Source organism: Piliocolobus tephrosceles, chromosome 7, assembly GCF_002776525.5.
Source record: "Piliocolobus tephrosceles isolate RC106 chromosome 7, ASM277652v3, whole genome shotgun sequence".
In the NCBI taxonomy this organism is placed as follows: Eukaryota; Metazoa; Chordata; class Mammalia; order Primates; family Cercopithecidae; genus Piliocolobus; species Piliocolobus tephrosceles.
Window position 1 is genome coordinate 64457002 of NC_045440.1, and position 16284 is coordinate 64473285.

Consider the following 16284-nt stretch of genomic DNA (forward strand, 5'->3'; position numbering starts at 1 on the left):
TTTGGCTATCTCACTCTCACACCTCCCTCATCACCTTTTTCCTGGGCATGTGCATTTCTTTTTCTCCTAGGGTTGTGCACAGATCTAACTTGAATAATTAAAGGAAGCTTTGTGTAAAGAAAGACAAAACAGGAACAAACAAAAGGCTTTTAGCATGTAATAGATGGGAATAGTGAACATGGAGGCAGAGGGAGTCTTTTTCAGGGTGTAAGAGTCTGATTATCTTTCTTGTCCTCTGGGCCATTGGTTAGGGTGGCTTTACTTTGTTCATCCTGCACTTTATAGAAAGGATAGAAAGGACACCAGAGCTCCATGCATACGAGTAGGACAGGGGCATGTGGAAGGAAATAATTGCAGGCTTATGAAGGAGGAGAGAAGAGGGTGGGGTCTTGGGGTAGGAGGTGGGGAGTGGAGGGCAAGACAAAGACTCCTGGGAAGCAGAGGCTTCCTCAAGAAGGATTTAGCTGTGATTCACCCATGGACAGTACGGATTTGAGGAAGAAAGATCGCTGCCCCTCAGGAGGACCCAGCAGGGAGAAGATCCAACCCTATTAGTTCATTTCCTCCTTCCCCTCCCAGATGCCATCCTCTGCTTGGTTTGCATTAGGGACTTGTCCTGGATAACAGGAGAGCCATTCTAAATGCTTTCCTGGATTCTTCACATTGGACTGCAGTGGACCATGTCACCCTACTCTTGGAATATTAAGACTATGGTAAGGGGTTGCAGATTTTCTACTACATATTTTTTTCATAATAATCTATAATAGCAGTTAAGAATGCACATTATTCTTGACATTGCTGAACTTTACTGGAGCCGTGTGCTCCTGGAAAACAGTGACAGTTAAAAAATCTCCCTATCCCTTATGACACTAAAAGCATAAGCAGCAAAAGTAGAAATAGATAAAGCAGACTATATGAAAATTAAAAACTACACCAAAGGACACAATCAATGGAGTAAAGAGGCAAACTATGGAATGAAAGAAAATATTTGCAAATAGTATATCTAATAAGGGATTGATAACTGCAATGTGTAAAGAACTCCTACAACCCAACAATAAAAAAACAAACAACCTAATTAAAAAATGACAAAAGACTTGAGTAGACATTTCTCCAAAGAAGATACATAAATGGGAGCAAGCCCCTGAAAAAGGACTCAACATCACTAATCACCTGGGAAATAAAAATCAAACTGACAGATGCCACCTCACATATATTAGTATGGTTGCTATCAAAAAATCCAGAAAGTAATACACGTGTTGGTGAGCATGCTGACAATGTGAAACTAATAAAGAAATTTTCCTTGACCAGACTTTAAGCAGATTCCCCTGAATCTTCTTCTCAAATAGGTCTAGACTTTGGGTTTCTGTGTTCATCTTTGTATCACCCAGTTTTAGCAAGAATCTTGCTGTTGATTGCACAAGAATCCCTTCCTTGGTACCTGATCAATCTCAATATGTGATCGCCTTTGATATCTGATTAAATTCTTCATCTCCCACCATCCCTCACATTGTATCTGAAACCTACCCTGCCCTGCTTTTAGCAAGAATCCTGTCAAATTGGTTTATCTGGAATCTCCTTTACCCTTAATGTTTCCTCTTAGTAATTTTCCATCCACTGAGCCTCATGCTGTTCCTTGGCTGGAAACTCCTGCTTGTCCAAGCCATATCCTGAATCAAGCCTAGCTCTATACTGAGGTCTCTTTTTCCATATTGTAATAGTTCCTTAAAAGTTTTTAACTACCATCAGCCTCTGGTTTCCTTTAACAGAATCATTGTGCACTGCTGGTGGTCTAGCCACTGTGGAAAAAGATTATGGAGATTCCTCAAAAAAAAAAAAAAAAAAAAAAAACAAAAAACATAGAATTACCATATGATCCAGCAATTCCAAAAGAATTGAGTGTATACCCAGAAGAATTGAAAGCAGGGTTTCCAACAAATATATGTGCATCCATGTTCATAGCAGCATTATTATAGGCAAAATGCAGAAGCAACTGATGTGTTCATTGATGAGTGCATGGATAAAATGTGGTATATACATACAATGAAATAGTATGTAGCCTTAAAAAGAAATTCTGACACATGCTACTGATGGCATCAACAGGTCATCTGGAGAGGCCACTGTCAAGACACTGGCTGCAGTGGGGGAGGTGAGGCCAGGGCTGCATGCTCCATGGAGCCAATGGGAGCTGGGAACAGGTGGGATCCCCACTCCCTTCCGAGATGGCATGGCAGGAGCCCCACCTTCCCAGTCACATATGCAGCCATCCAGCCTTGTCTGCAGACCCAGGCATTCCTGCACTCTCAGAGGCCTAGGAAGCCCTTCTGACCCCACAGACTTGGGAGTGCCTGCTCCCACTGCCTGGCCTATTCCTGCTTCCAACACCCACTCTGACTTGGAGCAAAGTTGAAGCTGAGCCTGGGTACTGTCACAACCCAGCCAGGTGTGTGCACACTTGGGGCAGTGATGGCATGCTAGCCCCTTGCTGCCTCAGCCCCCTCCAGACTTTGGACACTGATAAGCACAGGAGGTAGGCTAAGGGTGAGCTAACGGTGGTTCAGTACAGGCCTATTCTTCAGCAGGAGCAGCCTGGGTACCATGGATGACATGACAGATGGTGGTGGCAGGAGGCAGACAGGCTCCTGGGAAGAGAGGGGTGGGTCGCCAGTGAAGCCCCACCTTCAAGCCAGATGACACGGGATCTTTGGAGTGTTGCTTCTCCAACTAGAAACCTCTGTGGCTGGCAGTGCCGTCTGCCTGAGTATTGCTCCCTCCCTCTGGGCTCATTCCACACACTCCACCCACAGGTTGTGCTCGGCTCGTACTACTTGCCCAGATCACATATCTGCCAAGGGCAAGCCAGGCACAGAGTGGTAAGGGGCGTGTGAGTGGGCTAGCATGGGGTCTGGGCACAGTGCATAGACAGGCAAGCTGTCTACCATGGCAGTGTGTCCGGAATTGGTAGGTTCTTGGTCTCGCTGATTTCAAGAATGAAGCTGCGGACTCTCGCAGTTAGTGTTACAGTTCTTAAAGATGGTGTGTCCAGAGTTTGTTCCTTCAGATGTTCAGATGTGTCCGCAGTTTCTTCCTTCTGGTGGGTTCCTGGTCTCGCTGGCTTCAGGAATGAAGCTGCAGACCTTCGCAGTGTTACACCTCTTAAAGGTGGTGCGTCTGGAGTTGTTCGTTCTTCCTGGTGGGTTCCTGGTCTCACTGGCTTCAGGGGTGAAGCTGCAGACCTTTGTGGTAAGTGTTACAGCTCATAAAAGCTGCCTGGACCCAAAGAGTGAGCAGCAGCAAGAGTTATTGTAAAGGGCTAAAGAATAAAGCTTCCACACTTCACAAAGGAACCTGAGCAGATTGCCACTGTTGGTTCTGGCAGCCTACTTTTATTCCCTTATCTGACCCCACCCAGATCCTGCTGATTGGTCCATTTTACAGAGTGCTGATTGGTGCATTTACAATCCCTGAGCTAGACACAGAGTGCTGATTGGTGCATTTACAATCCTTTAGCTAGACACAGAGTGCTAGGCAGAAAAGTTCTCCAAGTCCCCACTAGGTTAGCTAGATACAGAGTATTGATTAGTGTATTTACAAACCTTGAGCTAGATACAGAGTACTGATTGGTGTATTTACAAACCCTGAGCTAGACACAGAATGCTGATTGGTGCATTTACAATCCTTTAGCTAGACACAGAGTGCTAGACAGAAAAGTTCTCCAAGTCCCCACTAGGTTAGCTAGATACAAAGTATTGATTGGTGTATTTACAAACCTTGAGCTAGACACATAGTGCTGATTGGTGTATTTACAATCCCTTAGCTAGACATAAAGGTTTTCCAAGTCCCTACTAGACTCAGGAGCCCAGATAGCTTCACCTAGTGGATCCCACACCAGGGCTGCAGGCAGAGCTGCCTGCCAGTCTTGTGCTGACCTCCCACACTCCTCACTCCTCAGCCCTTGGGCGGTTGATGGGACTGGGCACCACAGCGCAGGGGATGGTGCTCCTGGGGGAGGCTCATGCTGCTCAGGAGCCCATGGCTGTGGGAGCGGGGAGGCTCCAGCATGGTGGGCAGCAGGTCCCAAGCCCTGCCCCATGGGGAGGCAGCTGAGGCCCGACAAGAATTCAAGTGCAGTGCTGGCAGGCTGGCACTGCTGGGGGACCCAGCACACCCTCTGCAGTTGTTGGCCTGGGTGCTAAGCCCCTCACGCCCAGGGTTGGCAGCACGGAGTGTGGGGCCCACCAAGCCCACGTCCACCCGGAACTTGCACTGGCCCACAAGTGCCACACATAGCCCTGGTTCCTGCCTGTACCTCTCCCTCCACACCTCCCCACAAGCAGGGGGAGCCAGCTCTGGCCTCAGCCAGCCCAGAGAGGGGCTCCCACAGTGCCATGGCAGGCTGAAGGGCTCCTCAAGCCTGCCAGAGTGGACTCTGAGGTTGAGGAGGCACCAAGAGTGAGGGCTGCTAGCATGTTGTCACATCTCAGCAGGGTGGGTGGCTCCAGGTGCTGGCTCCATGCAAGACTGCAGCTGGACCAGATGTACTGCATGTGGCTTCTGCTATGGGCACCCACATCTGGACAAGGGGAATGTGGTAGCAGCAGAAGTTTGGAGATCCCAGGAACTGCAGAGCCCCTAAAGAGGGTGTCATAACCTACAGCCCTGGCTCAGAGAGCCCCTAGGTATGGACTCCCCAAAGGGCCACAGCCCTTCTCTCCTTGTTGCTGCAATGTGGTGAGTGGGGAGGGGGTGGGGGCATGTTTCAGCTCTGTTTGTGTTATGGCTCTTTCAGTCCCACCATTTGGCAGGTCCCAAGTTCTTGTCCCACATCCAGGAAGAATTAGTTAGGTAGACAACTGGAGGGGAAGCAAAGCAAAGAGGGGCTTCATTGAGTGACAGAACAGCTCTCAGGAGACCCAAAATGGGTAACTCATTTCTACAGGCAGGTCATCCCACGTTTGTGTAGCTCTCAGCTGCAAAGAGATCCGAAGTGGATGCCTCCTATCCACAGGCAGTTTGCCTGTCATCTACTGTAATGTGGCTGAGGCCAGGGTTTTTATGGGCTTCAGAGCGGAGAAAGTGCCTGCTGATTGGTCCATGGGTGGCCATGAGCAGGCACAGGAAAAGCACTGTAAATTCTCACTCCTGTCCATGGAACTGATAGTCCAGCCTCCAGGCTTCAGGCTGTCTCTGACTTGAAGATGTGGCTTCACTGAGGACCTGCCAATTCTCACCCAGGAGCCTATTTGCCTCCTGCCATCATCAGCCTGCAATCCATGGTGCCCATAATGCCCAGGCTGTTTGTGCTGAGGGGTCTTTGCAGGCCCCTGCTGAGCTGCCCTCAGCACCCCTTTGGCCTCCCATTCATACTCTTGGTGCCAAAAGTGCTGAGAGAGCCAAGATGGCATGAGGCTGGCATGTCAGTGCCACCCGGAGTGTGTGCATACCTGGCCAGGTCACAGCAGCACTCAGGCTTAGCTTCAACTTTGCTCCAAAATCGGAGCAGATGCCAGGAGTGGGAAGAGGCCAAGCAGAGAGAGCAGCCACTTCTGAGCCTGTGGGGGAAGGGGCATTCCTGGGTCCCCAAGAGCACAGGGATGCCTGGGTTTGCAGCTCCGGATGGGCAGCTGCAGCTGCATCCAGGAAGGTGGGGCTCCCAACCCACCAACTTAGAAGAGGACAGGGCTCCTGACTGTGCCCAGCTCCTGCTGGCTTCATGTTCCATGGATGGCAGTTGTGGCCTGTCTTGGCAGTGGCCACTCCAGACAGGCCTCCGCTGCCATCAATCCCCCCTCTAAATAGGTATGTCTAACTACCATTAGTATAGGGATGATGACCACTCTTAACCTCTTCATGCACACAGGGTACATTGTTTTGTGGAAAATGGCTGTTAGTTCTCTCTCAGAGGCTTATCTAAGGGTCCCTGGTAAAAAGGGAACCATTGTCCGAGGCTCCAACTGCATGACTGCTTGGAGTTTGATGGCCTCTTGGCGACAAGAAACAGATTTTACAAGAAGGTTAAGTATGTGAAAGAAAAAAACTGGTGCCAAATACAACAGAGATAAAAATTAAAATAAACGAATCATTTTGAAAACAATGTTGTGACTAGAGCTGTTTCACAATGGTGAAATAAATTAAATCTTGTATAAGGGTAGTTAAATTTTAAAAAAGAAATAACTGTTCATGGGGGCAGATAATCCGCTGGCTTTGTTCTCCCAAAAAAAAAGAACCTCGAGGTTATGGCCACCCTATTTATCCTCATTGCCTGGCAGGATTTGCAGGATAATTTTCCAGATTTTTATATTACCTATCCCTTTTGTTTCTTCTGAGCTGAAGTCAGAGGTCACTGGTTGGTTCACAGGAATAAGCAAGGTTTGTCTAAAATGCAGACAAATCCTTAAAAACAACCAATGAGTACCTGTCAAAGTCTTATAGCTGATTGTACACTATCTTTTGAATAGGATCAAAACAAGACAATGATTGTCTGTTAATGACAAAATGTCATAGGGTAGTCACAGTCAAAAACATGACTGATAGAACGATGTGATTATTTCTGTGGTTTACAATAACTTAATTTAATAATCCTAATTATGACTGATAGTATATATTCAGATGTTTGAATTGTAGAAATCCCATACAATTTTGGAACATATGTTGATATTATTCACTAAAATATAACCTGAAGAAGATTAAATCTTATTTTTATTTTGACAATTCCATGTAACTGAACATGTCAAATAATCCTGTTTATCTCTCTTTTGGATACTCCAGGAGCCCTCTGTCTCATCTCAAAGTTATGGGTCAGAAAAGATAATTTTGAAGCTGAAGCTTGATTTTGGGAAGCCAATAAAATATGTTAAAGGTTTAAAACATTTGATATTATAAAATAGAATTCCAGGTTACCATAAGTCATTTATGTTCACCCTCCAGTCATCCATGTACCTCATTCTTCCTGGATGTGGGACAAGAACTTGGGGCCTGCAGAATGGTGGGACTAAAAGAGCTCTACCACAAACAGGGCTAAAACATGCTCCCTCATTTGCCACATTGTGGGTGATGAGAAGGAAAGAAGAGCTGTGGCCCTTTGGGGAGCCCAGACCTAGGGGCCCCTCGAGCCAGGGCTGTGACACCCTCTTTGGAGCTCTGCAGTTCCAGATGCCACTGCATTCTCCTCATCCAGATGTGGGTGCCTGTAGCAGGAGCCACATTCAGCACATCTGGTTCAGCTGCAGCCTTGCACAGAGCTGGCACCTGTTCTAGCACCTGGAGCTGCCTGCCCCACCACAGCAGCCAATGTGCCTGGATGTGTGCAGTGTCTGGACCCTGTACTCACTCACCCACACACCTCTTGCTGCTCTGCACCTGGGTCACCCTTGGCAGTTGTGGGATCCAGGCTGGTAGCATGAGCTGAGCTCATCCTGCCAGGCTGAGTGGGTGGAACAAGTCCAGTGGGTGGAACAAGTCCAGTGGGTGCAAGCAATACTCACACAGAAGGTGCCACTGGCCATGGAGGTTTCCGGCTGGTGAAGTGACACCCCAAGGATCCTGCGACACTACAAGATGAATGAACCTTGAAGATATTATGTGCATTGAAATAAGCTATTTATGAAATGCCAAAACTGTATGATTTCACTTAATTGAGGTACCTAAAGTAGTCGAATTCATAAAGAAAGAAAATAGAATAGAACAGTGCTTACCCAGGTCTGTGGGGAGGGAGAATGGGGAGTTATTGGCTAATTGGTATAGAGTTTCAGCTTTGCAAGGGGAAAAGAGCTCTAGGGATTGGTTGCATAATAATCTCCCAACAAATATACTTAATATTACTGAACTGTGCACATACAAGGGGTTAAGGTGATAAATTTTTTGTGTATTTTACCACAGATAAAAATGAAAAAAAAAAAAAAAAAGAAACTCTTTCCATCCTTTTGTGTTCCTAGGGTTACTACAAAGGCCCAAACTTCTCCATATGACTTGGATAAGATAAAAAATAGTACCATAGTACCCTTGTTTACCTATGACAAGGCTAGACACAACGTGTCCAAATTCACATTATTTGTCTTAAAAATAATTAGCTGAAGTTTTTATCTCAACTGACCAATCTGGACAAGATAAACATCAACTTTACTTGACTAAACTTTAGTCAGGCTTCTCTCTGCACAGGCCCCTGGCCCTTGACCTTCCCTTCAATCTAAATGAACATTGGAATGTGGAATGGCCCCTGTTTCAGGACCCTCCTGACAACTGACCACAGAGAAGGATGTTTCCTGGTCAACTATCTAATCATGCCACCTGTTCACCACTTCCCTACACTCAATTCTTGCTACCCTGCTTTGTTCCTGTCTTTCTGATTGACTTCAGAGAAGCTTACAGATACTATGGTTGAAGCATTCTCCCTATCACAATATACCTTGGATAAATTCTTTCCTTACCTAAGTCCAGATTTGTTTTTATTCGACACTTGCAAAGTATGAGAATAACGTTTGTCCCATTTAACATATGGAATATAGTGAAGAGATATTTAATGCATGAATTGTTTATATACAGTAGACAACACATATAATTGGAATATGTGAGTCTAATTGTGTAGTATATATGTATACATATTTAAGTGTGCTAGTTAAACTTCATTATAATATTGTCCTAGGGTATTATAATTTTCTTTATAAATATTTTATATAGAAAGTGTTACTCTGTTTTAAGGGCTGTCAGGTAATACTTTTAAAGTGGCAGTTTAGTTCAGGAAAACATTAAATTGAAGACTCTTAAACACCTGTATAGGAGATTAAAAGTTAGGCTCAGCTGGATTGGTTTTCTAAATGAGATTTTATCCTAGCCCATTCTAAACCTGCCACTTTTTTGTTTTGACTGTACGGAATTACTAATTGAGAGTGAAAGCAATTGTTCTCTGTAGTAAAAATTAACACTTTATCTGTAACCAGTACATCTTAGATTTTAAATCGTGTTCTGATTTTAAATTCATAGTGTTATAAAATGATTCCCTTTTGATTTTTAAATTGCAGTTGTGTTCAAGCCTTCTGTCACAATTCCACAAAAGGAAATTATGATAAATCAGTAACCATAATAATTAACTGTGCTAAAGTTCTTACCAGGAATACAGCCACCAATTTAGCTTAAGGGGGTATTAGCATAGCGACAAACTTTCAAGGTCAAATCTAAGTATTTTCTTCCTTTGATGTAAAGACAGGCTTATTATGGATTTTTACCTTTTCTTGCCTTTTTCACAAACATTTTTCTACTTTTAACTGGTAATTTTTGATGAAGATACGATGCTCTGCTGTTACTAACTTTGGTATACAGAAAAACAGAAAGTTTGGGTTTTCTAAGATCTTTGTATTTTTTTATATTAAAATTTCCATACATTCACTAGCGGGTTTCTTGAGCCCTATACAGCAGATAGGAGGTGTATGAGATTACTCTACACAGAAATGCCGTCTACAGTGATTTCCTCTTCTGGCTTCCGCCCCAGGCCTATATCTGCCAGAATGTTCCACTTCTGTAACTGCCCCCTCCCACTCTCCATTTGTTTGACTGACTCCACCTGCTTCTTAACTTCCTGGTTCATGTATGTTCTTATGTGAGATGCACGTGGATCTTAGGGGTGTGGGGCACCTTTACTTTTTGGCTTCCCCATTTTCTTTTGTTCCTAGGTCTGAGATCATCTATACTCATTTATATGCCGAGCTAATTATATTCAGAAAGAGGTGATGGTACTTTCTGGAAAATTAGCAAAACCCTTTTCTCTGCTGTGAACTTGGAAGTCATTGGCCAAAACTGAGCTAGTGACCTTTGGCAGTATCAGCTCCAATCCTGTCACTCCAGTTGAGGAAACTAGGTCAAGAGAAATTTGGCATTCATCTCATGCCATCTGAGTGACAGAACAAGGCTCTAGACCCCCAGTCACAGCCACAGACACAATTGCATTGCCTCAGGTGTGAGCCAGATAAAAGTCACCTTGTATAAAAACTAAGTTATCAATCTTTCTACTTTGAACATATGAACGAAGTGAGAGATCAAACTCTAGATCAAAATGACTAGATGTCTGGATTCTCTTGATAATGGCAGACTCTGATATTGTGACACTGTCATAGCCTGGTGTTATTTAGACAGGTGGTACCCAAGTACAAATAAGTGTGAGCTGCAAGAGCTTTTACCCAAAACAGATCTTTTTTTATTTTCTACTCAAGTGTTTTCTTCTTAAAGGGTTGGGCCATCTTGATTACAGTGTCTTCATGTAAACAAAGCATCTTGATTGGCTGTCATCATTTTTGTGGCTCTATGATGTCAGATAGGCAGAACGTACTGAGGAGAAATACTTTGAGTGGCCAGATTATGCAAAAGCATCTTTCAAAATTAGGAAGCAAAACTATCATGAACAATCACATTGCAAACTACACTTGTGCAAGCATGCTTTTCAGAAGAGTGCCAGACTTAAATGATTAGATGGGAAATAAATGACCATTTTCTTTTGATAACAAAAGTTGCATGATCAGAGGAAGCTGGGAGAACACAGGTTATGGGACAAACAGTCACGAGGGCCGTTGGCTGCTACTTATGTAGCTCTATGGGCTGGTGGGTGTGCGAGTGCCTGACCCTCTCATGATGTGGATGCCCGTTCTGCAAAATAAAGCGAAAGCATGAGATATTCTTTAGGATCTTTCTAATAATATGATCCACAAAATTAGATTCCCAAACTAAAGGTTTCATTGTCAAAACTATCAACTTTTTCCTCCCCAGGTTTGCCCAGGGCCTGAAAAAGTCATAATAACTATACACTCATTCCAAAACATCCCTATTCCTTGAAATCTGACAAACATCCAGTGGAAAATTCCAAGAAACATTCTACTTGGGTAATGGTTGCCTTAAATATCATAGACAGAGTTCAGATGCCTCATTTCAGGCCATCGCTGGAGCTTGTGAAATCTATGTTTGTTCATTTCTCCGGGAGACCCTTTCTGTTCTTGCATCTATTGCAGTGTGTTGTGATAAATAATGCAGTGCCTTCCCAACAGTTTCCTTAGCCATACGAGGGGTACATTTTAAAAAGAGAACAAGCAGACACAGAAATGGAAATTAACCTCAGGCCTGCCAGCCTCCGTCAGGAATAATGGCGTCACATAATTCCAGGGTTAAATGGGAAGTAGGTGCCTTTTTACTGAGTTCGGCTCTTTGTCCTTGCTTTAGTGTGTCATTGTAGCAACTGTCATGTAAGGTTAATGACAGGCCCTCATTACCCTTGTCAAATATGTAATAATGTGGCCCAACAACGGGCCTGAATGGCTTCTGCTTGTCAGATCCCTATGTTTTGCCTAGCAGATGGTCACTGTGTTTGGAGAGGCTCTCGCTCAGATCCATCACACTGATATCCTGAACACGTGTGTGCGAGAAGCATTTTCCCCTGATGGGACAGTGTGTGGCTAGAATACTAATTGAGCACAGCAAGACAACTGCAGACTTCACCCTCCCTCCTCCCCCAACTCCCTGTTAGTTTTCTGTTAGGCTCCAGAGGGAAAGAGAGAAGATAGGACCTTTCTTGCCTTTCTCCTATTATTTCCGGCAAGACACCACACTTTTCAGCTATGATATGCACACATTTTCAAACCCTTTATTTGGATCACTTAGGATGCGGCACCCATGAAATTTAGACACATTCTATTCTTGGAGATGTGGAAACAAAGGGGAATGGGGGAAGCCTCAGTGAGGAAAGTGGCAGGGGGCAGGGTTTACTGGAATAGAGCCGCAGACCAGGTGGCAGGAAGCTAGAATCCCAGTCTGTGACCTTGGGCAAAATCACCTTCTCCCACTGTGGTTTACTCCCTCAGGAAGTTTGCCTTACTGAAGGAGGTGAGAGAGACACTCAAGGAAAGAACCTCTGTCCTGCTTCAAGGATTCTCCAACTGGTCTTGCTTCTCTCATCCTCAGTAGTTTTTCACATTAAGTCACTTCCTTTCTGAAAAATGAACAGTGGCTCTCAATTGCTTCTGAAATCAACTTAAACTCTAAATAAACATCTCCAGAATTAGTTACAATGCAGTCTATTCTTTTTTCCATATGAATCCTCTTCCACCCTTTTTCAGGTTTCACAGATTGTTTAGACACAAATCTATCTACTTTTTCTGTGCACAAGTTTTCTGGGGCTTCCAGTCTTTGTTTACGCATAACCTCTCATATGAACCCCTCTGAAGCTCCCGCCAGTCAACTGCTACTCTTCAAATATGTTTCTTAAGGACTTTCCTGAATATCTTTCTTCCACTAGCTCTATGTAGCTCTGATACCTCTACTTCTCTAAATATTCCTAATAAATATTGTTTTCTTTATTAATATACATTCAAAATAATAGAACTTGGGAACTTAGAAATCATTCCATGCAGTCACTTAATTTTGAAGATGAAATGTCAAGTGTGTATTGGTTAAGACCAAGTTCAAAGAGCAAGACCATCACCTAAGTCCTTTGATTGTAGGTTTAGTCTTTTTTTTCTGCTATAGTAAATCACCCATTTCCTATACTTTGCTATTTAAGAGCTTGTCATTATTATTTGTGTTCATGTTCTCTCCCACAACGGATTGAAAACGCCTTGAGGGCAGACACACTGATGTCTGCCTTTGTAGGCTCCAACAGACCCATAGGGTTGTGTGGGTTCAGGGAGGAGTCATTTCACAGAGTCTATATAACTGCAGGTCACAGTACTGATGCCAGTTCCCTTTGTAATATCCCTGTGACATTTAACACTTTGCCAAAGTATCTGTTGGCACTCCTCTCTTGGTATTAATCTAACAAGAGACATTTTCTTTTATTTTTTATGTGACCCACCCCTGAGACCAGTGAGTCACTATGAATTGTCATGAGCAAAATGTCCTGTTAGGATCTGAGGGAGCAGAGAAGTCTATAGCCCCACAGAGGCTATCCTGAACTTCATTAGTGGTAGAGAAAACCCACTTCCAGGTAAACCTTCTGATGATCTTAGGAGTGATGACGAAACAAACTGAGGGAACTGCATCCAGCCTTTCCAGGTTGGGAAAGGTAATATGTTTCTCCCCTTTCATCTAATGTGTGGAAATTTCAGCTTAAGCTTTGAATAACTTTGATTCTTAAATCAGATCTAAATGACCATAGAATTTTTTTTTTTTTTTTTTAATTTGGTTCCAGACACTCTTCACTAAAAAGTTTTTCTCCTATTGTTTAATTTAGTTGTATTATTTCTCAAAACCATGCAGCACATATCTGCTACTTCCATAGGCTTTCTAAGCCACAGGGATTATTTCCTCTGAATACTATACAATTAATACAGATGTTTCCTGATTTATGATGGTTCATCCTAAAATTTTTTGATTTTATGATGGTGGGAAAGTGATAGTTACTCTGTATGTTTCTTGACTTACAACAAGATTTTGTCTTGACTATCTCAACTTACAATGGATTTATCTGGATGTAACCCCACCATAAGTCGAAGAGCATCTGTACTCTGTAATTGTCATTTGAAAATCATACATCTATGGAGAACTTAATATGTCAAGTATTATTCTAAAATTTAGAAAGAAATAAGACAAAACTCTTGGTCGGTGACACTCACTATCTAGTGGTAAAGACAAGTATAAATAGATAAGCTTTATTATTCAAACTTAGTCTCTTTTTACTCCATACTTCTGATCCAATCCTCTCTCTCTTCTTGCGCCTAAATCTTACCATCTTCCTTCAGAAATTCTTGCTCCATACTATGCAGCATTTGCTATATTTTCAAACTCTTCTCTGAATATTGTCTCTTCCTCCTAAATCCTTTGTTGACAACCAGCCGTTTCAAAAGTACATGGCTTTCTTCTTAGGGGTTCACTTCTTATTTTCTCATACCATAATAACTGAAGGTCAGGATTTGAAGTTCGTGTCCTCCTTCATTCCCACTGCCAATATCACGTCATTATTTATGCTCTACTGCTATGGTTTGAAAGTATCCACAAAACTCACCTGTTGGAAACATAATCTCTGATGCAACAGAGCTGTAAGGCCAAATAAGAGGTGGCTGAGCCATGAGGGCTCTGCCCTCACAAATGGATTAATACCATTATCTTGAGAGTGGATTCATTTTAAAAGGACAAATTCACACCCTTTTTTCTTCTCTCCTTCTTGCCCTCTCTTGACTTTTTGCCTTTCACCATGGGATGATGCGTTAGGAAGGCATTTGCCAGATGTGGGCCTCTCAGTCTTGGATTTCCCAGCCCCCAGAATGATAAGAAATAAATACTTGTTCTTCTTAAATTTTTGTTGTAGCAGCACAAAATGGACTAGGACTAGATTTTGTGCTGTTGTAGCAGCACAAAATCTTATAAAATCATATGACTCCATCCTACTCTTTTTCACTTTATACTCTCTGGTAAGATTATCTGTCTCTCATTATAGGGTCTATTAATCTCCTGGTAACCAACTCTTCATTTATTATGAGTTCTGGATTACCCAAACAGCCACAGAGATGACCTCTCCCATACACTGACCTCTCAGTTTCTTGACTACTTATCCTTAGTGATTCTTCTCTACGTTCAATCTCAGCCATCTTTCTTCATGGTCACCTTCTGCATCTTGCCATAATCAGAACTGCACTACCTTTTAGAATAACAAAACAAAATGGCCCATTTTCTTCCATCTGTTTCCTTTTGCTTCACTGGTTGAAATATATCCTAGCAGCATCAATCCATAGCTTTCTACCATCTATTTTTCTTCCCATTTTCTCCTGACTCCACTTGCCTCTTTTCCAGTAGAGATTCAGTGGAATTAGAATCACTTCCTTGCAAGAGTCCCCAATTGCTTTGCCCCTGTTTTTATCCACCTTGTTTTTCTTCCACAATATTTCTTGGCAAAACCCCAAACCAGGATAAATTCAACCATCTGTCTCCTCTGTGGCTACATCTGAGCAGTTGATTGTTGCTGGTGAAAATTATCAGTTGGAAAGACAGGTTTTCCTTCAATTGTATCAATACCATTTCAAACAAGTACTTAATGTGGCCCGGAAAAGACTACTCATATGTCTCTGTCTCTTGCTTCAATCCTGTGCCCATTCCCTTCCCCCAGATAATTCTTGCTTAGTATTTCTTCTCCCTTTTTGAATACTTCTGATTCACTGTTCATATGCTATCCAGAGTGAATTTTTAGGAACCCCAAAAGGATTAAATTTGTCTCGTGAAAATGACGTCTCATCAATGACGGAACAAAGTGCAAAGTCCTTGAAGTGGTCCAGCCCCAGCCTGCATGTCTAACTGTGTTTCTCATCTCTCAGCCACTCTCTGGGCAGTCTACCTCTCCTAACTTGGCCTCCTCATGGTTTGTCAATTGCATTAGCCTCTGTGCCTCTGGTTGCTACACTTGCTGCATTTCCTTTGCTTGGCTAACTCCTTTAGGTCTCAGGACAGATGCCACTTCATCAGAAGAGCATTCCCTCAACCCTTCATTCCAAACTATCTCCTTCTTAGCTTCTCTGATGGCACACAGTACTTGTGTCACAAGAGAACTGAATTATTTGAATTATTGTTCAAAGAGAGCTTTGTCTGGGAAAATTGTGGAGGAATTTTCACTGTAGAATTATTGCTGAAAAGGGGAACTATAAGGTTGTTTGGCCAGGAAAGAAGGAAACGCATTTCAGATAGAGGGAGTATCCTAGAAAATCACAGAGATGAAAAATCTGCCGTGTCAACAGCAAGGTCTATTCACTGTGGCAAAAATATGCAGGCACCAGGGATAACAGTGGGAGGTGGTGGTAGACCGGATAAGGGCCACCAAAGATGTCTTATGTTCTAATCCTTCACAACTGTGAATATGCTTATGTTACATGACCAGGGAGAATGAAGGTAGCAGATGTAAGGAAGGCTGCTAATCAGCTAGCTTTGAGATGCAGAGAGCACTCTGGACTTGCCAGATGAATCCGATGTAATACTCAGGGGCCTTGAATGTGGAAGAGAGAGGCAGAAGCGTCAACGTCAGAATAATTTGGTGCGAGACTGTTACTGACTTTGAAGATGGAGGAGGGGGCCATGTGCCAAGGAATGCAGCAGCTTTCAGAAGCTGAAAAAGGCAAAGAAACAAATTTTCAAAAAAACAAGGACCTGCAGAAAGGAACTCAGCCCTTCTGATACCTTGATTTCATCCCAATGAGACCCATTTCAGACTCTGACCTCCAGAACAAATGACAAGATGATAAATTTGTGTTGTTTTAAGACACTAGGTTTGTGGTAACAAGTTGCAGCAACAACAGAAACTAATATAGGAATGAAGCTACAGACATAAACTCA